Raw genomic sequence first — 22,068 nt, 5'->3', positions numbered from 1 at the left:
CGCAGCATGTGGCAGGGGTGTGGGACCCCTGTGCCTGGGTATGTGGTCCATCAGCTGTACCCCGTGGCCAGTGCAGTGGGAGGTGGTGGGAGGTGGCCCTGATCCTCATTAGCAAAGTGTCTGGCACAGTGAGGGTCTGTTCAGCCTCACACAGGACTGACCTGGATCTGAGATCAATCTCAGGGAATCGCAGGGTCAGGACACTCAGAAACCCAGGGTAGACCCGTTGTGTCTCTCCTGCCTGGAGCCCCAGTCCCAACCCTGGCCATGTTGCTCCCAGGCATAGGGTCAGCCCTTAGCCATGGACCCCTCCCTGCCACGCGACCTGCCCCGCTTTGGACGTGTAAACATGGAAACTTGGGCCATCTGACCCGCGGCCTCGCTCAGCACAGCGACATGATCCCTTGGGCTCCTCTGGCCCCTGGCTCCCCTGGGAGTTCGGGTTCCTGGGCTGGGCATCTCAGCCTGCTGTAGTGAGGGGTGCCCCAGGGGACCCTGGCCCTGAATCTTCCCAAGGTGCCTCCCGTGGCTTGGGGAGCATGTTTATCAGAGCCTGTGACTCTCAAGCCTCTAGGGGCTGCCAACCCCAGTCAGCTCTGCCTCCTGTGCTGGGGGGCGTGGGCACTGCCCACATGTAGGCAGTCTGAATCTTGATGGCTCCTCCTAGCAGACAGCCTGCTCTTTGAGACAGTCTAAGACAGAATATATCCAGTACATGCAATCTACTTCCCGTCACCCATTCACCCGTCCAGCCATCATCCAACCACCCACCCATGCATCCATCCATCCATCCATCTGTCCATCCTTCCACCCATTTGTCCATCCATCCATCCGTCCGTCTGTCCGTCCGTCCATCCATCCATCCATCCATCCATTCTTCCATCTATTTCCATCTATCGTCCATCTTCCATCCACCACCCATCGCTATCCATCCATCATCCATCCACCATCCACTACCCATCCTTCCATCCACCACCCATCGCTATCCATCCATCATCCATCCACCATCCACTACCCATCCTTCCATCCATCCATCCATCTTGAAGCTCCCTGTGGTGGTTCTCCTGAGGTGCCTGCTCTCAGGCGTGAGGTAAGGAGCCGGTACAAGGGCAGTCCTGTGGGCAGCGCTGGGGAGGGAGAGTGGGGCTCATGGTGGGGCCTGCGTTGCCCGTCAGGCCAGAGACGGGGGCTCAGAGAGGTCAGGAAGAAGAGGCAGGTGTTCACGCAGAGAGGCCCAGGCTGCAGGCAGGGTGCAGAGTGAAGACAGGCCATGGTCACTTCTGCTCCCAGCTTCCGGCCATGGGTTACCTAGTGGGCTCCTAAGCCAAAGTGGCCTCTTTCTCTCATTGTTCTTAGGGTATTTTGAACTTATGCGCCTGTTGCTTACAGTCCAGAGTGTGATAGTGAAAATAACTGACATCGCCTCCTTGGTCAAGGGGCTTCCTTTGTCCTCTATGAAGGCTGCCCTCCAGCTAAAACCTTCAGGGTTCCGTTACCAGCTCAACCTGTGGCTTTCAGGGCTCCTCGTGGTTCCTGCCTCTCTCCACACCCATCTTAGTCTCCTCCTCCCCTTCTGAATAGCCTGCTGGATGGAGCCCACTGGCCTTGCTCCTGAGGTGGCCTCATTTGCCCCTAGAGCTGATCATCCCTCTAGGTTGGTGTTCCCCACCTCCCCGCATCCTGCCCTCTCGGGGCCATCTCCTGTTGCGTCCCAGGGCCCTGCATCGTCCAAGGGTTTGCCTGTCTGGGCGCATCCTGACCTCCAGGCCCGGCTCAGCCGTGCCCAGAGACATGTCCACTTGCACGGCACCCAGTTCAGAGCTGAGCAGATGCTCGCAGCTGAGGATGGACATACCTGGGCACACTGAGACAGGGCAGGTGCGGCCCAGGTGCAATTTAAGGCAAGAACAGAGCTTTCTGTCAGAAATGTCTGTCCTGCATAGCCTCCCGAGCAGACCCGAGCAGCATGGGACATGCTTGCCTTCCTGGGGGCACTCTCCAGCTCAGAGGTGGGAGGGCTGGGGACCCTTGAACTCTTTTTGATGTAGATTTTATTTCCGATAATGTGCTCATAACTGTTCAGTTCAGAGTTTAGACAACTGTGTGTCCCTGTACAACCACCATCCAGAACAAGACGCAGAGCTGCCCATCACCCGGAAGGTTCTCTCCTGGCCCTTGCTGTCACCCCCACCCTCACCCCAGGTAACCACTGCCGGATCTGCCTGCTCTGGAGCTCAGAGTAGACAGGACCATGCAGTGTGTGCTCCTCTGTCACTTGCTGGTGGCTCAGAACTCTTCCTGTGCCGACAAACCACAGTTGGCTTATCCATTTCTTTTGATGCCGGATTCTGGTCGTTTCCGGTGGGGCTGTCAGGAATAAAGTGCTGTGGACCTTTGTGCACAAGTGTCCCTGTGGGCACGTGTTCACTTCCCCTCGGAGTGGAAAGCCCACCCCATGGAGTAGATACATGTTTAAATGTGCCAAACATTTTTTTCCAAGGCGGTAGTGCCATTTTACAGGGTGGGCAGGACTGGGGCTGCCCAAGGTGGGAGCGCCCAAACGCCCCTGGGCCGAGGGCTGCATCCGCACCCAGCAGCCTGAGTGAGCCAGCCACACTCATCTCCTTTAACAGGAGGGCACCCATCTCCCCCGTGTGCCCCCACCCCGGGCAGGAGACTTAGTCAACATCCTGCTGGGGCCCTGCACCCACGCTGTTTCCTCAGTAGGTGTCTGGTGCCAGACGGACCCACCCTCACCCTGTCCACAGGAGGGTTTCTCACTCAACCTCTGTACCCTCGGTCTTCTTACCTGCAAAGTGGGGTCTCCCACTTCTCCCTGAGTGTCTGTTGTCTCTGTCTCTGTCTCTTTGCTGCCCATTGAAGGACGAACCTCATGCTCAAGTGCTGAGCACACACAAGCTGCGACCTGTGCTGGGAGGGTCATCCCCTTCTGTCCCTGCAAGAAAACCTGCAGCCCCTCCTCACCTCACCTGATGAGAGCTCACCCTATTTCGGGGAAAGCAGCGGGCGCCCCTGCAGGCCGCTGCCGGTCTCACAGCCGGGAGAGAGGCTGCAGAGGGTATGCTACCACCCCAAACCTTACCAGGACCACTCCACCGCTATGATCACCCCAACCTCCGTGCGCACAGACCAGAGGTGCCAGAGGCCTGTGGGAAAGGGCACGGCCGCCCCCTAGCGCCTACGGACTGAGCCCAGTCTGGATGGTCCGTGCCCGCGGTGGGAGGCGGACACGCGCCTCCAGGGATGGGGCCTGCCCAGTGAGGCCCCACGGGTCCCCGTCAGGTGAATGGATAGGGTCCCCAGTCCGCGACCCCGGGAGTGACCCGATCAGGACGCACAGCCCTCCCCTTGGCGTTGCCCACGCCCCCATACCTGTTTGCTCTTCCCCTCTGCTCTGGGGCCCCCAGGTACAGTGGATGCAAATCCCTTCTGGGCTCAGTGCTCTGCTCACCCCTAAAAATAGGGAATCCAAAATGCTCCAAGGAAATCTGGGCTCCTGGGACAACTGAACCCCACCCGCAGCGGCACCCCCTCCCCATCTTGCTGACATCCCTGAGCCAGGATCCATTTCGTGCTCAGCTGTACCCAGGAAGAAACTGAGGCACAGAGAGAAGGGAACGACCTGCCCAGGGACCCCCGGAGACAGAGGGGAGCCGGGGTGCGTGGGGGTGAATGGGGGTATCCCAGGATGAGCCGAGGTGAGCAAGGGTGTGCCAGGGTGCTGGGCCGCCCCACGTCCGCGCAGTCTTACTGAGACGCTGCCCGCCCGATGCAGATACCGCCGGCCGCCGCCCGAGCGCGCATCCCGGCCCGGGGGCGCCCCCTGCCGGCCAGCATTGCCAGCGTCTGCTCTCCAGGTGAAGTGCTTTGTTTGATTTGTCAAAATAGGGATTGTATTGCGCACCTGGTTTGCATTCTGCTTCCCCCGACTTGACCTAATATACCGAACATGTCCCTGCCAGTGAACGCTCTTTGTGTATCCGGCGTTTATGAGTCACGTTCATGTGGTGTTCGGTGTCCCGTCACTTACCTGATCCTTCCTCTCTGAGTAGACATGTGCGTTGGTGCCAGTTTTTGTTCTATAAATAATGCAGTGTGAAGCATATCTAATGTGCCTCGGGATGGATGGCTGACCTGGGCTCTTTTCAAGGCTCCTGATACTGGTCGTACAAAACTGGGCGAGGGGCAAGATTCTGGGCTGGGGGCTGCCTGCGAGAGGTTCTGCAGTCGCCACCCTCACCAGCTCTCCCTGCTCCCCAATTACGCACCCTCTCAGCAGGGGAGCTGGGACTGGATGGCCCTTGGGGGGCCTCCCACATCCTGGTTGCACCGCCCTGGTTTCCCCAGCCCCGGGACCCAGGTTTGTGGGGGAAGCTGGTGGGTGGAGAGGGGGTGTGGAGAGCAGTGCATACAGACAGCAGCCCTCCCGGTCACTGGAGGGGTGATCCCTTCCCCTCAATGAAATCGTCAGACCAAGATCATTAACTCATTCGTGCAGTAGGAAGGCGCCCTACTTCCTCACCCCTGCCCATACCCCTGAGAGGCCCGCTGCCCACTCCTGGGAGCACCAAGGGTCTGCAGGCCCAAGACTCAGGTGCTGGATCAAGCCTGCCCTGAAGGCGGCCCAGAACCAGCTCCTCCGCACCCACCTTTGCAAGTTGTGCGGGGCAGGCACTTCAGCGGGGCTCCCTTCCCCTCGGGTGATCTGGGTCTGGAAGGAGGCGGCCCACAGCCCACCCCACCCACTCCCGAGAGTGGTTAGGACGCGGGAGACCCCGCCACTCACAGGCCAGCGTCCTCCCGCAGGTTCTCCTGATTAAAGGGAATAATCACAGCATTGGGCGCTCACTCCGGGGCTGCCCGCTACATAGACCAAAGACCGGGTGGACCGCACGCCCACCATTGATTTACATGCGGCGGAGAAAGAAGAAATGTTACGAAACACCCCCTCCACCCTGTGGACCGTAGGAGGCGTCAGCAGCATCAGGTAAGCGTCTTACAGGAGCAGGTGCGCATCTCAGGGCCTGCGCAGTGCGGCAGGGGTGCGCTCTGACGCTGACCCCCCCATCACTGCTGCAGGTGACAGCGCCACCGTGCAGGAAGACCCCGCTGGGGAAAAGGAGGACGCCCTCTGCTCCCTGACTGGGGTCCCAAGTCCTGTCCGCCATCGGATCTCTGGGTGACATCCCCTCACCTGTCCCAGGCCCGCCTTGGACTAAAGACTCTATGCTGAGATGCACTGCGAGAGAGACAGGCGGGACAAGTAACTGAGCAGAGATCCCCAGGGAGGCCGTCAGGCGTCTGCAGACGCTTGTCCTCCCGCAGCAGCGCCACCTGGGCACCACCTGGCTTCTGCAATATTCTTCTTCCTCTGCTGGCCACCCTGCTCCTGACGCGTCAGAGCTCAGCTGCACAAGGTCCTGACCTGGCAGGTGACCCATTTGTTCCTCATTCCTGAGCAGTCTCGACCGGTTGGGGTCCTGCCTGCATTAGCTGCTGAAACTTTCTCGTAAGGTCCCCCTGGAAGTGCTAAGAGGCACCTCAGAGAACACCTGGGTGCACACAGACTCCTTGCTGTGGACTGAGTTGTGTCCCCCAAATGCATATACCTGGAGCCTGACCCCCAGTGTGTTTGTATTTGAAAATGGGGCCTATAAGGTGGTAATCAGGGTTAAATGAGGTCACAAGGGGGGGGCCCTGATCTGACCAGATTCTTCTCCTTGTAAGAAGACATGCCAGAAAGCTCTGTCTCTGCCCTGTGAGGACACAGGAAAAGGTGGCATCCACAGGCCAGGAAGAGTCCCCCCTCAGGCCAGCACCCTGACCTGGGACATCCAGTCTCCAGAACTATGAGAACAAATGTCTGTTAAAGTCGACGGTGTGCAGCATTTTGTGATGGCACCTGAGCAGCCTGACAGTCTCCTCCCCTCTGGTGTCCTTGGAGCAATGGCTCCAGCCAGCTGCTATGTGGTTCGGAGGCAGGGCAGCCAAGAGGCCCACTGCCGTGCCAGGGGGACCTGCCAGCGTCCCTGCAGGGTGTTCTCTCTCCCAGAGCTTCAGGGATGGGGACGTCTGCCACGGGGCACCAGAAGCAGTGCTCTCGGTGGCACCTGCAGACAGAGACACATCCCCACGCCTTCACTGGACTTGTCCGTTTTATTAGAGCCCCTCTTTTGTCCACACCTGGCCCCCTCTTTTGAAACTTCCTAGGGCTGGTGTCGCTCAGAGCAATCTCCCTTGTGAAGCTTCCTTTCCCAGTAGGAAATTCCTGGCCTTCCACCCCAACCCCCGCCCTCCCCACCCACCCACCACCTGTCTCAACTGGACCCCTGCTATGGCCCCACACCTGCTTACTGTGGGCTTGGAGGGACCATCCCTGCAAAGGGAACTGGTGTCTTGTCAGCACTCACACAAGAGTAGGGGCAGGGGTCAGGGGGATCCCTGGAGGGCCCCTCCCTGGCCCATCGAATCTGCCCTTAGGGTGGCAGGGGCCCTGGGTCATCTGCCTCAGGGTTTGCAGTTTCCTGAGCTGGGCGTGGAGGGGGAGACTGGGGCTCAGAATTATGGTGGCAGCGAGGGGAGATAGGCCTCATTCTGGGGCTAAGTATGGATGAAAAAAAGGGGTTCTATGGAAAGTCACCTCACAGGGTGATCTGAGTATAAACCCCTCGCTGGACCAGTCAAGGTAATGGTGGGTCTGGGCCATCACACCCAGGCCTGTAAATTCTTCAATAAAAGGCTCATCTTGGCTGTAGGCAGCCCTGCCCATGTTTCTGTGCATCTAGGAGACCACACCTTTGAAATAAGTGTGTCCACCCTCAGCAGAGCACAGAATCTCCTGAACTCCCGTAATCCATCCCACCTTGCTTCCCCACCTCTGTGTCCTCTTGCTCACGTCCCCTCCTCAAGCCCAGATGCATAGAAGAAACTGCAAACCGCCATTCTCTGGAGTGTCTGAGATCTCGCTCCCAGAGGCAGTTTGGCTCAAATACATGTTTATACAAATTCTCTACAGGCTTGGACGTTTCTTACATCAATATGGGGCAGGTTGGAGGGGAGGGGAGGGGGGGGCAGGGACAGGGTCCTGACCGGGAGAAAAGTGGGCGCATACTCACTCGCACACCACCTGCTCAGGCTGAGCTGAGACCTTGAGGGAGGGGCCCCTATGCTGTTACCCTCCAGCCCCTCCCCCACAGCACCTCAGGGTGGGGGTTCTGCAGGCTCCCCCACCATCCACAGACCTGCCTTTTCCAATCCACATCTCCTGCAGCCCCTCCTTCCTCTGACCTCTGACCCAGGTCCCTCCTCTGAAGACTCTGGTCAGGTCTCCACCCTGCTCCTCCCTGTGCTCTGCTGACTCAAGCCTCAGACCATGACCTGTGACCTTGCAAGTGAACCACCTTGCAAGGGACCTTGGCCCTATCCACGACCACACCTGGCCTGTCACTCCCCGAGCCAAGCCTCTGCCCAGTGTCCCCTCAGACCCCCAGCCCGTGTGCTGCCTGCCTGGAATCCAGGCTTGTGCTGCGGCCTGGCCTAGTCACCGCCCAGGACTCTGGGCCCCCTGCCCCAGGCTGGTCTGGGAGCCCCGGGAACCAGAACAGCCTCCCTGACAACCTGGGCCTCCCACCTCAGGCCCCACAGCCTGGGCTGGGCTCACCATGACCCTTGACCTTGCCTCACTGCCCTTCCCTGTCCTTGAAACTGGAGGCCAAATGCATTCCAGGAGCCAGACTGGAGCCGGGCCATGGAACAAGCATTTACTATCAGAGCACCGTTGGTCTGAGAGGGCAGCGAGTTGACACCTCCTAGCACTGCCTTCACAGTCTCAGGCTGGCTTGGGGTTTCTAAGGGAACACCTGGGTGTGCCTCCACCAGGGGTCCGCAGGGAGCCTTCCCTGAGGCCACGTGAGATGCCCTGGGCTCAGCAACCCAGGAGCAATGATGGGAGGAGCCTAGTAGACCATTGAGATTGTGATCAATAAGCCTAGAGTATCAATCGGAAGTTTCAGGGTAACTTTCTGTGCTCGCTTGGGCAGCACAGACACAAAAAAAGGTAGCTTTCTGAAACAGGGAAATGGGTGGGACCGGGACATTCTGAGCTCAAGCCCCAGGGGGTTGATCTATTGTTAAGCTATAGGTAGGTCAAGGAAAGGCCAGGCCCAGAGAGACCTCTATTATGGGGGTGCCAACCGGGCCCTGTTTCATCCCCACTCTCTGGAACCTTCTCCTGAGCACCACTCTCAGACCAGGGGAGCTGGGCTGCGGCCTTCACATCCCCTTCCTCCAAATTTCCTGAGTTCTCTCCGGGCCAGCCCAAGTCTCCCCCCACCCCCATCGTTCTCTCCGAGTTACCAGGAGCTTGGGGGTCTTGCTTAAATCCCTTCTCCTCCCCCATCTCAGCCTCTCAGTAGGTCCACACCCCTGACCTCCAGCCTGACCATCTACTGGGGAGTCTAGATCCTGTGTATGTGCCCTCCCCTCCTCTATCCCCCTCCGCTCCACACCCTACTCCCCCTCCAGCTAGGGCTGCTGGAGAGTCAGGTGGGAGAGCTGAGTTTACACGTGTGCTTGGCTGGTACCTGTTCCTCCTTCCCAACCCTGCGGTTCTTCTGAAGGAATTAACACTGTTTAAGCGAGTTCTTGGAATATACATACGTGGTTTCATTCGGGAAGTGACATTCTGCTCAGAACGTCCTTCTCTTTACTCCTTTCACCCAATTGTTTTTGTAAGGTCCACTCTTGGCTCCTAACTGCCAGCAGCCCTACGGTCTCCCATCACCCCACCCAGGTGCCTCCAGCTCTGCATGCCTGGGGAACCCGCAGTGGGACACCTCACACTCATGCAAGGCAAGGGGGCTTCTCCGCAGCCTGTGCTCCTTGGTCTTCCTGTTACCCGAGAGTGAGTCCTTCCAGGCGCCGTGTCAGGTTCTTGGTGTCTCGAGCAAAGAATTGAACGAGACATGGAAATAAAGTGGTGAGAGACTAGTTTAATGGAAGAGATAGACACTCCAAAGAAATAGGAGCCAGGGGCGGCCGGATGGCTCAGTTGGTTAGAACATGAGCTCTAAACAACAGGGTTGCCGGTTCGATTCCCACATGGGCCAGAGAGCTGCGCCCTCTGCAACTAAGATTGAAAATGGCGACTGGACTTGGAGCTGAGCTGCACCCTCCACAACTAGACTGAAGGACAACAATTTGGAGCTGATGGGCCCTGGAAAAACAGCATTGTTCCCCCAATAGTCCCCAATAAAGTTTTTTTAAAAAATAAAAGAAATAGGAGTGGTCTGAGCAGCAGAGAATGGCTCAAGGGCCGAAGGTGGCATTATTAGGAGAAAAAGTACACTCCAAAGAGTTTGGAGCCCCGAGCAAAGGCAAAGCTCAGGAGGTTCAAAGGGCTCGGACTGGCAGGGACTTGGAGTTTTTATCGTTTTTTTCTCTAGAATGGGCTGTTCCTTTCCGGGTATTGACACCTGTGATTGACAAGAGGCTATTACCTCATCATTTTAGATTGCACATGTTACTTCTCAGAATTCAGTCTGTTATGATGATATAATGAACTTCTGGGCGTCTGCATGATATTATAATGATGGTATAATGAGGCCCAGGTGAAATGAAGGTCGTTGTGGCCTTTACTGCACAGGTGTGTGACTGGTTTAATCTAGTTGGGTATTTTGTACCTATTTGTTCCTCATAGGGGTAGATAATTACAATGAAAAGGGGAAGTTTTGGGTGGAGAGGGGAGGTCTTTTTGGTGGTTGAATACTATGGGTTATGCAAGAATGCAGAGACCCGATGCCTGTCTCTAACTGCCTGCCTTGTTTTCCCCTTAAGAGACACGATCCCCATAAAATATCTATGGGAAGCTGAGGGACAGAAGATCTTTTCTTCTGTATCTGCTTCCTGCTGGGCAGGGGCGTAGAGCTGTCCCTACCTAGTGGGGGATTCGTGTAACTCTCGCCCTATCTGACCTCAGATGAGAGGAAGGGGTCCCGAGATCCGCCTGGAAGACCATGTTGGCTTCTTTGGTTGCAAATGGCAATCTTGCTGGGGTGTCCACTGTATCCCCAAGGCCCCTGAATGAGGAAAAATAGATTTTAATTAATAGATATAAAAGTGTTGTCTTAATGAGCAGAGCTCAAAGCTATCGATGCGGGGTGGCTACATGATGGAAAGTCTGCCCGCCCTATAGAGCCTGTGGCCACTTAACCGGCTATTCAGGTGTTAATTGTCCAGGAGTTACGCAGGTCGGTAGGAGAGAACATTAGCCTTCAATGATTACAACCAACGAGCATAAATCACAAGTCTCAGGGCAATTATCCAGAGCAGGGTCAGGAGATTTCTATGATTCAGGTTAAAAACAATCTATTATTTATGATCAAGAAACCAATGGACTTAAAACACTGAAGAAAGAAAACGTAGCGTTTCCGTCATGAGAAGCCCTTTCGTTTGGCCCGCATCAGCAGCCTGCGTTTATGACTTATTACAACCCCTCTTTTGTCCGCACACAGCTCCCACAGCCAGCGGGGCTTTGCTCCCAAGAGGGCGCTGCTGGGGCCACCTTGCTCAGGGTGCAGCACAAAATGCCAGGTTTGGGACCCCCTTCAACAGGCGGACCCCTTTGGACATGCTCTGTGTAATGTGTGCACCTCAGATCTCCTCTGAAACCCAGACTGGGTGATTGTGAAGTGGGGAGCCCAACCCCAACCATGGAGGGTCCAGGGGCCCCAATAAGGAGGGTGCGTGGAAGAGGGCAGCCCCAGGGCTAGGCTGGACTCATCCTGGGAGGCCTGAGGAAGGATTTTGAGCAACACAAAGGAGCTGGGACCCAGGAAGCACTTGGCTTTTGGGGGGCTGGGAAGACGCCCAGCATTGAGGCTGTGGCTGGCCAGGGGTGAGCCTCGGAGGGGCCAGGAGGTTTGGGGAGAAGGGGCCTGGACTGGGAGAAGCAGGGTGTCCCGTGGGGTGCTGCGTGGAGGCCTCTAAAGGAGCTGCAAGTGCAAAGGCTGGGTTCCCAGACCTGTCTGCCCGCCAAGGCTCCTTGCCAGCCCGCCCCCACCCGCAGGGACACAGGGGAGAGTGGGGTGAACGGCCTCTTGGAAAAGTACCTGGGAGTATGCTAAGAAGTGACTTCCTCAGGCTGAGGCTTAATCACGTTCAGTCGGCTTGAAAACAGTTGGAATCGTTTCTGGGAACGCCTGGAGCAGGGAGGAGCCAGAGACAGCGGTGCCAGGGTGGGGGGACGCGGCCAGGGCGCCCTCTGCCCTCTGTGATCACAGTCCTGGGGAGGGCGGGCCTAGGCAGGCCGGGTCAGGTAGACGGATGACAGCCACCCCCACACACTCACCTGTACCTGAGACCCCAGCCCCGTGCTTGCCCCGCCTCTGGGCTGCAGACAGCCGGTGGACTTGGAGCCCCACCTGCCAGCAGCTCTGTCACCAAGCAGCCCCGCCCTCCCGGGACAGGCCACCAGGGGCCCTGCAGCCCCCAGGGGGAAGGTGTCCTAGCCCTTAGGAGAGGCCAGCAGAAGTGCTTATCCCTGGTGGGGGGACAGGCAGGCAGGGCCCTGGGTCAGCAGCAGGGAGAAGGGGGACGTGTCTGGTCCCCTCCCACCTCACCCCTGCCCCCCCACACACTGCCTGGGTGGGCCTCAGGTCAGAAGGACTCAGTTTCCTGTCTGCACTGGAGGGGTTGGTCCAGCTGCCCTCCCCAGAGGCCCCACAGAGGGTCCCCCGCCAACGCCCCACCCCGACATCTCACACACTTAGATTGAACTTCCTCTCCAAGCTTGATTTGAACAGAGTTCCAGAAGCTGCTGTAGCAGTGGGTGGGACCCCTAGTCCTCCTTGACGTTGGGCTCAGCAGGGGACCCGTCACAGGCCACACTGCCTCATTGGGTGTGCCGAGTCTCTCAGTTCAGCTTCATTCCTTCAACCTAAGAAGCCACTTCCAGAAAACTCTGTCTCAGGAGTCCAGACATAGGGAAAAAGGTTTTTGAACAACAATATTTACAGTAACAAAACTGGGATGACATAGCTGCCCAACAATAGAAAAAGTGGGTAAGCACCCCAAGGGGTCCTACCTAAGGGTGACTGTGCAGCGTGGGTTTCATGGAGTGAGAAACAGTATGTTAAGTGGAAAATGGAAACAACACCAATGATAATATATGCAATATGCATGTATATATGCATATATATACATAGAAAAAAATGCTAAATTAACTGTTTACAATCATCTATGGATGGTGAAATTATGAATGCTTTTTACTCGTTTCTTTGTTCTACGTTTCGAAGTATGTTACAAAAATGTGTTACTTTTATAATGGCAAAAGTTATAAAAATATAAATTTGCGTATGTTACTAATTATCTGACAAAACGACCTAAGACCCTTCACCCAATGCCTTGTCCACTTTTTCCAAGCTTGTAAAATAAAGGGGAGTGCCCAGGCAGATGTCCCCTCTTCCCAGGCCTCCTGGGGACCATTCAGGGGATGTGGGACCCTAGGTACCACATGTGCTCCGCCCACTGCTACCAGCTGGGCTCCGGAACAGCTGTTATCACAGCACTGGCAGTCACGCTGCATCCTGTCCCAGCTTATCTCTGGGTTATTTCCTCAAAGACCCAGGCTATTAACAATCGGTTCATTTGACAACCCAGCAGTAAACAAACACGTAGGAATGGGACTCCAGGTGAGTCTGGCCACACTCAGGCGGGGTGGGGAGATTACAAACCAGCATCCCTGGGTGCCAGCTCCACTCTGGGCAGGGCTCCCATGCCGCTGAGCATGCATTTGGGGCATGGAGCCTTCTGGGAATGCAGTGGCTGTCACCTTGGACCCCTGCTAGGGCCACCAGGTGCAGGGGGCAGGACAGCTGGACCCCCACTCTCTTTTCCCTTCCCTCTCTTCCTCTTTTGTCCTCTTTTCCCAATCTCTCTTGCCCCGCCCCACCCCAGCCCCTGTGCAAACAGCTCTGCTCCCTCTTCCCCTTGGGAAGACAAAGGCAGAGAGAATACAGATGAAAGACCAGAGCTGACTGCCCTGTGGCTTACCTCTGGGCCCAGCAGGCAATGAATGCAGGCCTTGAGGGTGGGGGTGAAGCCCCAGCAGCATGGTCCCATGACTTCTGGGGCTACTACTCAGTAACTTGGCCTTGTAAACACGCTTCTTCATGAAAACAGCCCCCCTTTAAAACAAAGGTTAATGACTGCAGATCACGAGCTGCCCGGCCCGGCCCTCCCTCACCACCTGTGGCTCAGTAATGAAGGCTGACAGGCTGGGCTTGTGCTGTGGCAGGGCTGGCAGCAATCACTAATAACCAAGTCCCTCCAGTGCCTTGCCATCCTAGGGCTTGGGGCATGTCCTATCCTGTAGTCTGTCTGTCTAGGGGACGTCCCAGGAGCAGGCCCAAGCACAGGAGGGGGTCACAACTTCTCCACACACTTCCCCTTGATTTGAAAGGTGTGGCATCCTCACCGGAGGGTAACTGATAGTATCTAAAGCTGAGAATGGGCCCCTTGCAATAAAATGTGAGAGACAAACGCGGAACCAAATCCACTTCATAAGGGTTTCGGTGAGCTCTCTGCTTCATTCAAACTGCATTTTCAAAACTTATGAAATTAGCAAAGATCTTAAAATAATATCTCTTGTTGGAGGAAGTGCAGGGAGTGGATGATTCTTGCTTCCTGCTGGTGAGACTAAAACTCAGCCTTTCTAGAGAGCAGTGTGTGACCTACATTTACTCTGGAGACAGGAGCGGCCCCCACTCCTGCAACCAGTCACCGACGCACGCACGTGGTCCAGGAACACAGGTGTGAAAACTCCATGTGTGTGGAAAACCCAGTGATGCATAAACTATGCATTGTGGACAACTGGGGTTATTCCAGGTTGTTTCTTTCTTTTTTCTTTTTTTTTTATTGGTGAACAGTGTGCTTTTTCCAGGATGTCAAGCCATTGTTTTTCAATCTGGTTGTGGAGGACGCAGCTCACTGGCCCACGTGGGACTGAAACCGGCGACCCTGGTGTTATGAGCACTGGGCTCCAACAACTGAGCCAACCAGTCACCCTATTCCAGGATGTTTCATGTTTAAAAATCTTTTATCACCACATTAAGAGAAAAAAGGAGAACAAGTTTATAATAATCTCAAAAATGTAGAAAGCATTTCACAACTTTTATCCCCATTCGTAATAAAAGAGGAACGGGGGGGGGGTGATGGCTAAAGGGTACAGATTTCTTTTGGAGGTGGTGAGAACTTTCTAGAATTGGTTGTAGTGATGGTTGTATGAAGCTGTGAATAAACTAAAAAGAGAGTAAATTGTACACTTTAAATGAGTAAATTCATATTGTTATAATTAGATCTTAATAAATACAGAGGGTGCCAAAAAACGTATACACATTTTAAGAAAGGAAAAAATTGTATTAATTGTAATACTCAATATATACCGATAACAAACGATGAATACAAGTCACGTTTGACGTCTGCAATTACAAGAGGTGCTCAAAGTGGTTACCATCAGCGTCCAGCCACTTCTGATTTATGGCGAACTACTGCTTGAGCATAGATAATATCTCTTAAAATGTGTATACATTTTTTTGGCACCCCCGCTAAGTACCAGAAAAATGAAACAACCTCTTAGTGCACAGAGAATAGAAGGAACATTCCTTAATCTGATTAAGGGTTTGTACAAAAATCTCCATCATCCTCAATGGTTCTGATGGTGAAATACTGAAAGCTTCTCACAGGACTGGCAGTCACGCTGCATCCTGTCCCAGCTTATCTCTGGGTTATTTCCTCAAAGACCCAGGCTATTAACAATCGGTTCATTTGACAACCCAGCAGTAAACAAACACGTAGGAATGGGACTCCAGGTGAGTCTGGCCACACTCAGGCGGGGTGGGGAGATTACAAACCAGCATCCCTGGGTGCCAGCTCCACTCTGGGCAGGGCTCCCATGCCGCTGAGCATGCATTTGGGGCATGGAGCCTTCTGGGAATGCAGTGGCTGTCACCTTGGACCCCTGCTAGGGCCACCAGGTGCAGGGGGCAGGACAGCTGGACCCCCACTCTCTTTTTCCCTTCCCCTCTCTTCCTCTTTTGTCCTCTTTTCCCAATCTCTCTTGCCCCGCCCCACCCCAGCCCCTGTGCAAACAGCTCTGTTCCCTCTTCCCCTTGGGAAGACAAAGGCAGAGAGAATACAGATGAAAGACCAGAGCTGACTGCCCTGTGGCTTACCTCTGGGCCCAGCAGGCAATGAATGCAGGCCTTGAGGGTGGGGGTGGAGCCCCAGCAGCATGGTCCCATGACTTCTGGGGCTACTACTCAGTAACTTGGCCTTGTAAACACGCTTCTTCATGAAAACAGCCCCCCTTTAAAACAAAGGTTAATGACTGCAGATCACGAGCTGCCCGGCCCGGCCCTCCCTCACCACCTGTGGCTCAGTAATGAAGGCTGACAGGCTGGGCTTGTGCTGTGGCAGGGCTGGCAGCAATCACTAATAACCAAGTCCCTCCAGTGCCTTGCCATCCTAGGGCTTGGGGCATGTCCTATCCTGTAGTCTGTCTGTCTAGGGGACGTCCCAGGAGCAGGCCCAAGCACAGGAGGGGGTCACAACTTCTCCACACACTTCCCCTTGATTTGAAAGGTGTGGCATCCTCACCGGAGGGTAACTGATAGTATCTAAAGCTGAGAATGGGCCCCTTGCAATAAAATGTGAGAGACAAACGCGGAACCAAATCCACTTCATAAGGGTTTCGGTGAGCTCTCTGCTTCATTCAAACTGCATTTTCAAAACTTATGAAATTAGCAAAGATCTTAAAATAATATCTCTTGTTGGAGGAAGTGCAGGGAGTGGATGATTCTTGCTTCCTGCTGGTGAGACTAAAACTCAGCCTTTCTAGAGAGCAGTGTGTGACCTACATTTACTCTGGAGACAGGAGCGGCCCCCACTCCTGCAACCAGTCACCGACGCACGCACGTGGTCCAGGAACACAGGTGTGAAAACTCCATGTGTGTGGAAAACCCAGTGATGCATAAACTATGCATTGTGGACAACTGGGGTTATTCCAGGTTGTTTCTTTCTTTTTTCTTTTTTTTTTATTGGTGAACAGTGTGCTTTTTCCAGGATGTCAAGCCATTGTTTTTCAATCTGGTTGTGGAGGACGCAGCTCACTGGCCCACGTGGGACTGAAACCGGCGACCCTGGTGTTATGAGCACTGGGCTCCAACAACTGAGCCAACCAGTCACCCTATTCCAGGATGTTTCATGTTTAAAAATCTTTTATCACCACATTAAGAGAAAAAAGGAGAACAAGTTTATAATAATCTCAAAAATGTAGAAAGCATTTCACAACTTTTATCCCCATTCGTAATAAAAGAGGAACAGGGGGGGGGGGTGATGGCTAAAGGGTACAGATTTCTTTTGGAGGTGGTGAGAACTTTCTAGAATTGGTTGTAGTGATGGTTGTATGAAGCTGTGAATAATCTAAAAAGAGAGTAAATTGTACACTTTAAATGAGTAAATTCATATTGTTATAATTAGATCTTAATAAATACAGAGGGTGCCAAAAACGATACACATTTTAAGAAAGGAAAAAATTGTATTAATTGTAATACTCAATATATACCGATAACAAACGATGAATACAAGTCACGTTTGACGTCTGCAATTACAAGAGGTGCTCAAAGTGGTTACCATCAGCGTCCAGCCACTTCTGATTTATGGCGAACTACTGCTTGAGCATAGATAATATCTCTTAAAATGTGTATACATTTTTTTGGCACCCCCGCTAAGTACCAGAAAAATGAAACAACCTCTTAGTGCACAGAGAATAGAAGGAACATTCCTTAATCTGATTAAGGGTTTGTACAAAAATCTCCATCATCCTCAATGGTTCTGATGGTGAAATACTGAAAGCTTCTCACAGGACGGCAAATGAGGCCAGAATGCATCCTGTTACCGATTTTATCCAGTATTGTGTTGGACACAATGTAATAAGGTTAAAAAAATAAAAAGAGGGCCGGCCCGGTAGCTGAGGCGGTTGGAACTCCGTGCTCCTAACTCCGAAGGCTGCCAGTTCGATTCCCACCTGGGCCAGTGGGCTCTCAGCCACAAGGTTGCCAGTTCAATTCCTCGAGTCCTGCAAGGGATGGTGGGCAGCTCCCCCTGCAACTAACAACGGCAACTGGACCTGGAGCTGGGCTGCTCCCTCCACAACTAAGATCGAAAGGACAATAACTTGACTTGGAAAAAAATCCTGGAAGTACACACTGTTCCCCAATAAAGTCCTGTCCCCCTTCCCCAATAAAATCTTTTAAAAAAAGAAAAGAAGAAGAAAGAATAAAAGGTAAAAGGTTGGGGATGAATTACGCTGTAATTATCAGTTGGCATAATTTTGTATTGAAAATATATTTTAAATTAGTGGTTAAGGAGGCTGTCAGGCTAGAACGTCAGGAAAAGTCTAAAGATTAGGTCGCAGGAAAAGAAAAACTGAAGCCATGTTTCGAAGATCCGTAGCACAGGTGTTTCATTAGTTTGTAAGGCGTGAGTCTGAAGCAGCTGTCAGCTTGGTTCTTGAAAGATCCCTGAATCGCATGCAGTTACTGGGGCGAGTGGGTCAGGACCCTGACATGACACAGGTGGAAGGGAAAAACCCCGTCACAGTATTTTCTCTAGCAACAAATGGGATGTGGAAATCCGGAGACAAAGAAGCATACCAGATGGGGGATATCAGTCAAAAGACAAAGGGGCACAGACTTTCAGTGCCTGACAGGCCTCAGAGATGCAGCATGCTAGTGTGTGAAAAAGGGGTCTCGAATTTATGTGGAAGGAAAAGTAGATGATGGTGAATACACAGATAAAAATAATGTGAGGCGGCAAGCAACAACCATCATAGCTGATAACATTCTATTTCTGAGTGACCAGACAAAAGAGAAGGCATATAGCGGACGATGCGTCTTTGGGCAGTGTTTGGTACAGTCTCATTTCCAAATCACGTATAGTCTTTATGGTTTCTAAGGACAAGAATTAAAATATTCTTTTATATATATAAAAATCAATGGCTAAAGGTACTAGAAAAAGATTTCAATATAAGGTCTATCTGCAAAAATTAATTATATTGTTATAAGTGCCAGCAATACACAATTAGAAGATAGACATTAAAAAACAATACCATTCAAATAGCATCAAAAATGATTGAATATCTAAGAATAAATGTTACGAAATATCAAGACCTCCACACAAAAAAACTTATAAAACGTTATTGAGCAAAAGAAGGCGGGAGTTAATGGGGGCGTTCCTGTGTGTGTGATTTACAGCATTGATAAGATTCCATCTACATTGATCTAGAAATCTATAGATTTAATGCACTTTGATGGAAGTTCAGCACGTTTTCTGTGGACACTTACGAGCTTATTCTAAAACACGTGTTCTGAAGAACACAATTGGAAGACACGTACCATCAGATGGAAAGACCTGTTGTAAAGCAACAGGCATGAAGCTGGTGCCTGTGGCAGGTGGGGAACGAGAGGTGAAGAGATAGCCCGGCTGGAACAATAGATTCCTGAGAAAAGCGGCTGAGCAGCAGAGTGGGGCACGGGTGGGGTTTTGAGTACACAGAACTGGTCATTTGAATAAAAAAAAAGGAATCTTCACTTGATGGCTTTGTGACCCACAACATAAAAACCAATTCCAAGTAATTGCAAGTGAACTGTTACTTAAATGCCTAAGGCAGAACCATCAAATAAAACCTGCAGGAACATCTCCATCCCCTGGAGGCAGGCAAAGCCTTTTTTAAAGGGTCAGTGACTGGCCAACAGTATAATGAGAGCTTCTGTTCACCCATGACATCTTTGAGAGGTGGGGGAAGGCGGGTGGTTCAGTGGGGCAGGTGTTTGTGAAGTACTGGATTCTAGAATGTAGTAAAATAGCCTGAAAATTACTAAGAAGGGTCAGCATCCCAAGAGGAAAGGGCATTTGAAAGGGGGGATTGCCGACGGCCGGTCAGTTCTAAGGATGAAGCTGGAGGTCACAGGCTGTCAGGGAAATGCAAGTTACAACCACAAGGTGATTATTAGCCTGACACAATGGTCACGGAGGAAAGGGGCCAGGACACGAGCTGGCGAGGGAGTGGCACCCCGGGGGATGCTGGGTAACGGGCTCCACCCCTGCCGAGGCCCCGCAGGGTCCTTTCAAGTCGCTGTGCAGGCCCAGGAGGCAGCCGTCCCACAGGACACAGGCCTGAGCATACAACACAGTGGCTCGTGAGAACAGCGTACTCTGGACTCTGTCCGCAGCAGCAAGATGATAAGTGAGCTGTGACACGTTACACCTGGGGCCCTGCACGTGATGACGGGAGAGCGGGAGGCTGCTGGACCTCACAGCTACACAGAGGCCAGGGAGCCGGGCACACAGCAGGATGACACCCAGCTGTGCTGCGAGATCCGGACAGGGGCTTCCTCTGGGACAACAGACAGTGCCTGGAGGGAGCAGGGGCCTCTGGGGTTCTGGAACATTCTCTCCTGTCCTGGGGATGGGCCCGCCTTATGGAAATTGTCAACCTGTAGAACAGCAGCAGAAAGACGCATACTCAAATACCCAGCCGGTCACAGTGACAGTGGTATTTGCAAGGGGACAGGCTGAAGCTGGCAGAGCACCTCGCCAGCAAGATTGTCTCTACTGAATGTGGTGTGTCCAGCACGGTGCTTTCGTGTTCCACATTGACAACGGCACTTGAGAGAAAATTTTCATTAAAGATTAATAAGCAAACATTTAAATTTGATTAAAAAATTAAAGTTATATAAGAAAATTCTCAAGACATAATGTTAAGTGAAAATCATGCCCAGACAGTACAATTCCACACGCACACGCGTGCACATGCACACACACACATATAAAAGCCCAGAACAATGAGAAAATGGTTTGTGTTTGCCTCCAGGTACAGCCAGGTCTGGCTGGAGGGTGGCCAGGTCACAGTCGTGGCATGAAATAGTCCCTCCTCGGGGCCACGGCGTCCAATGCCCACCGGCCATCTGGGGAGGGCACGGCCAGCCTCCAGCTCCTGGCCGACATCCACCCAGCGCTGCCCAGGTGTCAGGCACGTCCAAGGAGCGCTGTCAGTGAACAGGCGGCGAAGACCCGTCTGTGGGTCCCACATGCAGGGCACAGAGAAGTGACCAAGTAAGGGCATCTCCTGCACGGGTGTCAGGAACAAAAGCAGAGCTGAGTGGAATGTGGAGTGCCGACGGGGGAGCAAGCTCAGGCTGCCATGTCAGCGGGTGACCCAGCAACCTGGGGCGGCAACCAACAGCGTGGGAAGGCGGCTCCGGGCAAGGGGAGCAGGCATGGACCTGGGGTGCAAGGAGCAGCCACCGACGGGGCTTAGCAGTCACGCCGTTCAGGTGGAACACAGCAGGCCCCTGGGGACTTTCCCCTTGGAGACATGTGGGCGCACGGAAGGTTCTGAGCAGGACAGACAGGGCTGCCAGGCTGAGAGTTCTCTGCCCGCCTCCTACCCAGCACCTCTCTGCACCCTGCACCCCAAATGCTGAGCCCAAGGAGACGGCCTGCAGCTCTGCGAACGCACGGCGCCACGGCAGAGGTGTCCCCCACCCTCCGCATGGCCCAGGTCCCCAGCCAGGCCTGTGGGGAAGGACCAGGCAAGTCTGGGACTTTGGCTGAGTGGGGTCCTGGTGGCAGCCCCCTTCACGCTCGTCAGGGAGACCCCGAGGCCCCGCGCTCAGGCTCAGCACAGGGCACCTGGCCTCTGTCTGCCAGGCACCGCCTCCGGAATTTCCCAGGAAAACCACCTGTTCTACAGCCTAGGGGAGGGGCTGAGGACTAAGCAAAGTGGCTGAGCTTAGGGGGCTGGTGGCCTAGGAATGTGGGTCCTAGTGCAGTTTCCCCTCCTGGCTTCCTCTGCAGAAGCTTCCAGAAGGAGTGGCCAGAGGCCCAGACATCAGCCCTGACCCCCAACACCTGGGATCCACGCTTTTGTCTCCTGTGGGGGGCTCATACTGGACACGCCCAGGACAGGACCCCAAACCACCTCGTTGGCCCATGGGGTCCAGGCAACACCTCCTCCCACCTCCACACAGTCGGACACCACCCAGCCTGAGCCAGCCCGGCCTCTCCTGCCCCCCAGTCCCTCTGTCTCTGTGTCTCTGCAGTGGCCTCCACCCAGCTGGCCCTGCCCTCCAGGCTGCCCCTGTCTCAGCAGCCAGATGTCCTGAAGCAAACCTGATCCCTTCCTTCCGGTCGACCCCTCCGCCTGCCATCCTGGGGTCAAAGGTCAGGCTCCTGACCTCACTCCTGCCTGAGCGACCTCCACCCACCTTCCTGGATTGTCCCCTGAACTCAGTGCAAACCCATCTAGTGGGGTCGGGTCAGGTAGCCAGGCCCGGCCGCCCAGACGTCACCGCTCAGCGGCACAGACCACTGATGAAGTATCTACACAGACAGAATGGCAGGGCCCATCCTCAGGGAAGGCCAGGGGGCTGGGCGAGCAGGTGGGGGGGAGGGCAGGGCACTCTGCAGAGAGCTGACCGGGAGGCTGGACAGAGGCTGGTAGGAAGGGCGTTCTGAGGGAAAGGCCCAGTAGTGGGATGGGTGTGGATGGTCACTGGCCAGAGGGAAGGTGTCTGTAGGGGAGGGGTGTGGCTGAGTTGAGGTCAGGGCAGGGCACACCCCACCCCACTCCCTGCCCAGAAATTGCACTGAAAGTCCCCACTTTACCTTGAGTCTCAGCCTAGACATAGCTTTGGTGGGGGCCTCCCCTTGCCCCCCCAACCACCCCTCAGCCCGGAGGTCGCCAGGTGGGGACCACATTGCTCTTTGGATGTGCCCTGTGTCTCCCAGCTTGACTGCCCGCTCTGGGGGGCAGGGACCCACTCAGTCTGTTCCATGCACAGCACTTGGTAGAAGACAGAAGTCCTGCAGCCTGGGAGAGACCTGGAGGCTGCTGCGTGCAGCTTGGGGACAGTCCACCCAGGGATAGCCCATGGGGACGAAGCAGCTCTGGCCACCCCAGTGCTGGCGGGACCCAGGCTCTCCGAG

At 54.1% G+C, this 22,068-nt stretch overlaps 1 long non-coding RNA gene and 1 pseudogene across 1 annotated transcript; one reads left to right on the top strand and one right to left on the bottom strand.

The window, feature by feature from the left end:
* Positions 1-8,991: 8,991 nt before the first annotated feature.
* Positions 8,992-12,907, bottom strand: LOC141570747 (uncharacterized). Its single transcript, XR_012495216.1, has 2 exons — positions 11,130-12,907; positions 8,992-10,097 (listed from the first exon to the last, which is right to left on the bottom strand). It is a non-coding gene; the product is annotated as an uncharacterized LOC141570747 (long non-coding RNA).
* Positions 12,908-16,774: 3,867 nt separating this feature from the next.
* On the top strand, positions 16,775-19,069 carry LOC141570446 (single-stranded DNA-binding protein, mitochondrial pseudogene; annotated as a pseudogene).
* Positions 19,070-22,068: the final 2,999 nt, after the last annotated feature.

Source organism: Rhinolophus sinicus, linkage group LG03 (assembly GCF_036562045.2).
Source record: "Rhinolophus sinicus isolate RSC01 linkage group LG03, ASM3656204v1, whole genome shotgun sequence".
Classification (NCBI taxonomy): domain Eukaryota; kingdom Metazoa; phylum Chordata; class Mammalia; order Chiroptera; family Rhinolophidae; genus Rhinolophus; species Rhinolophus sinicus.
Note: the sequence above shows the minus strand (reverse complement) of the source record. Positions and strands in the feature narration are given on the sequence as shown.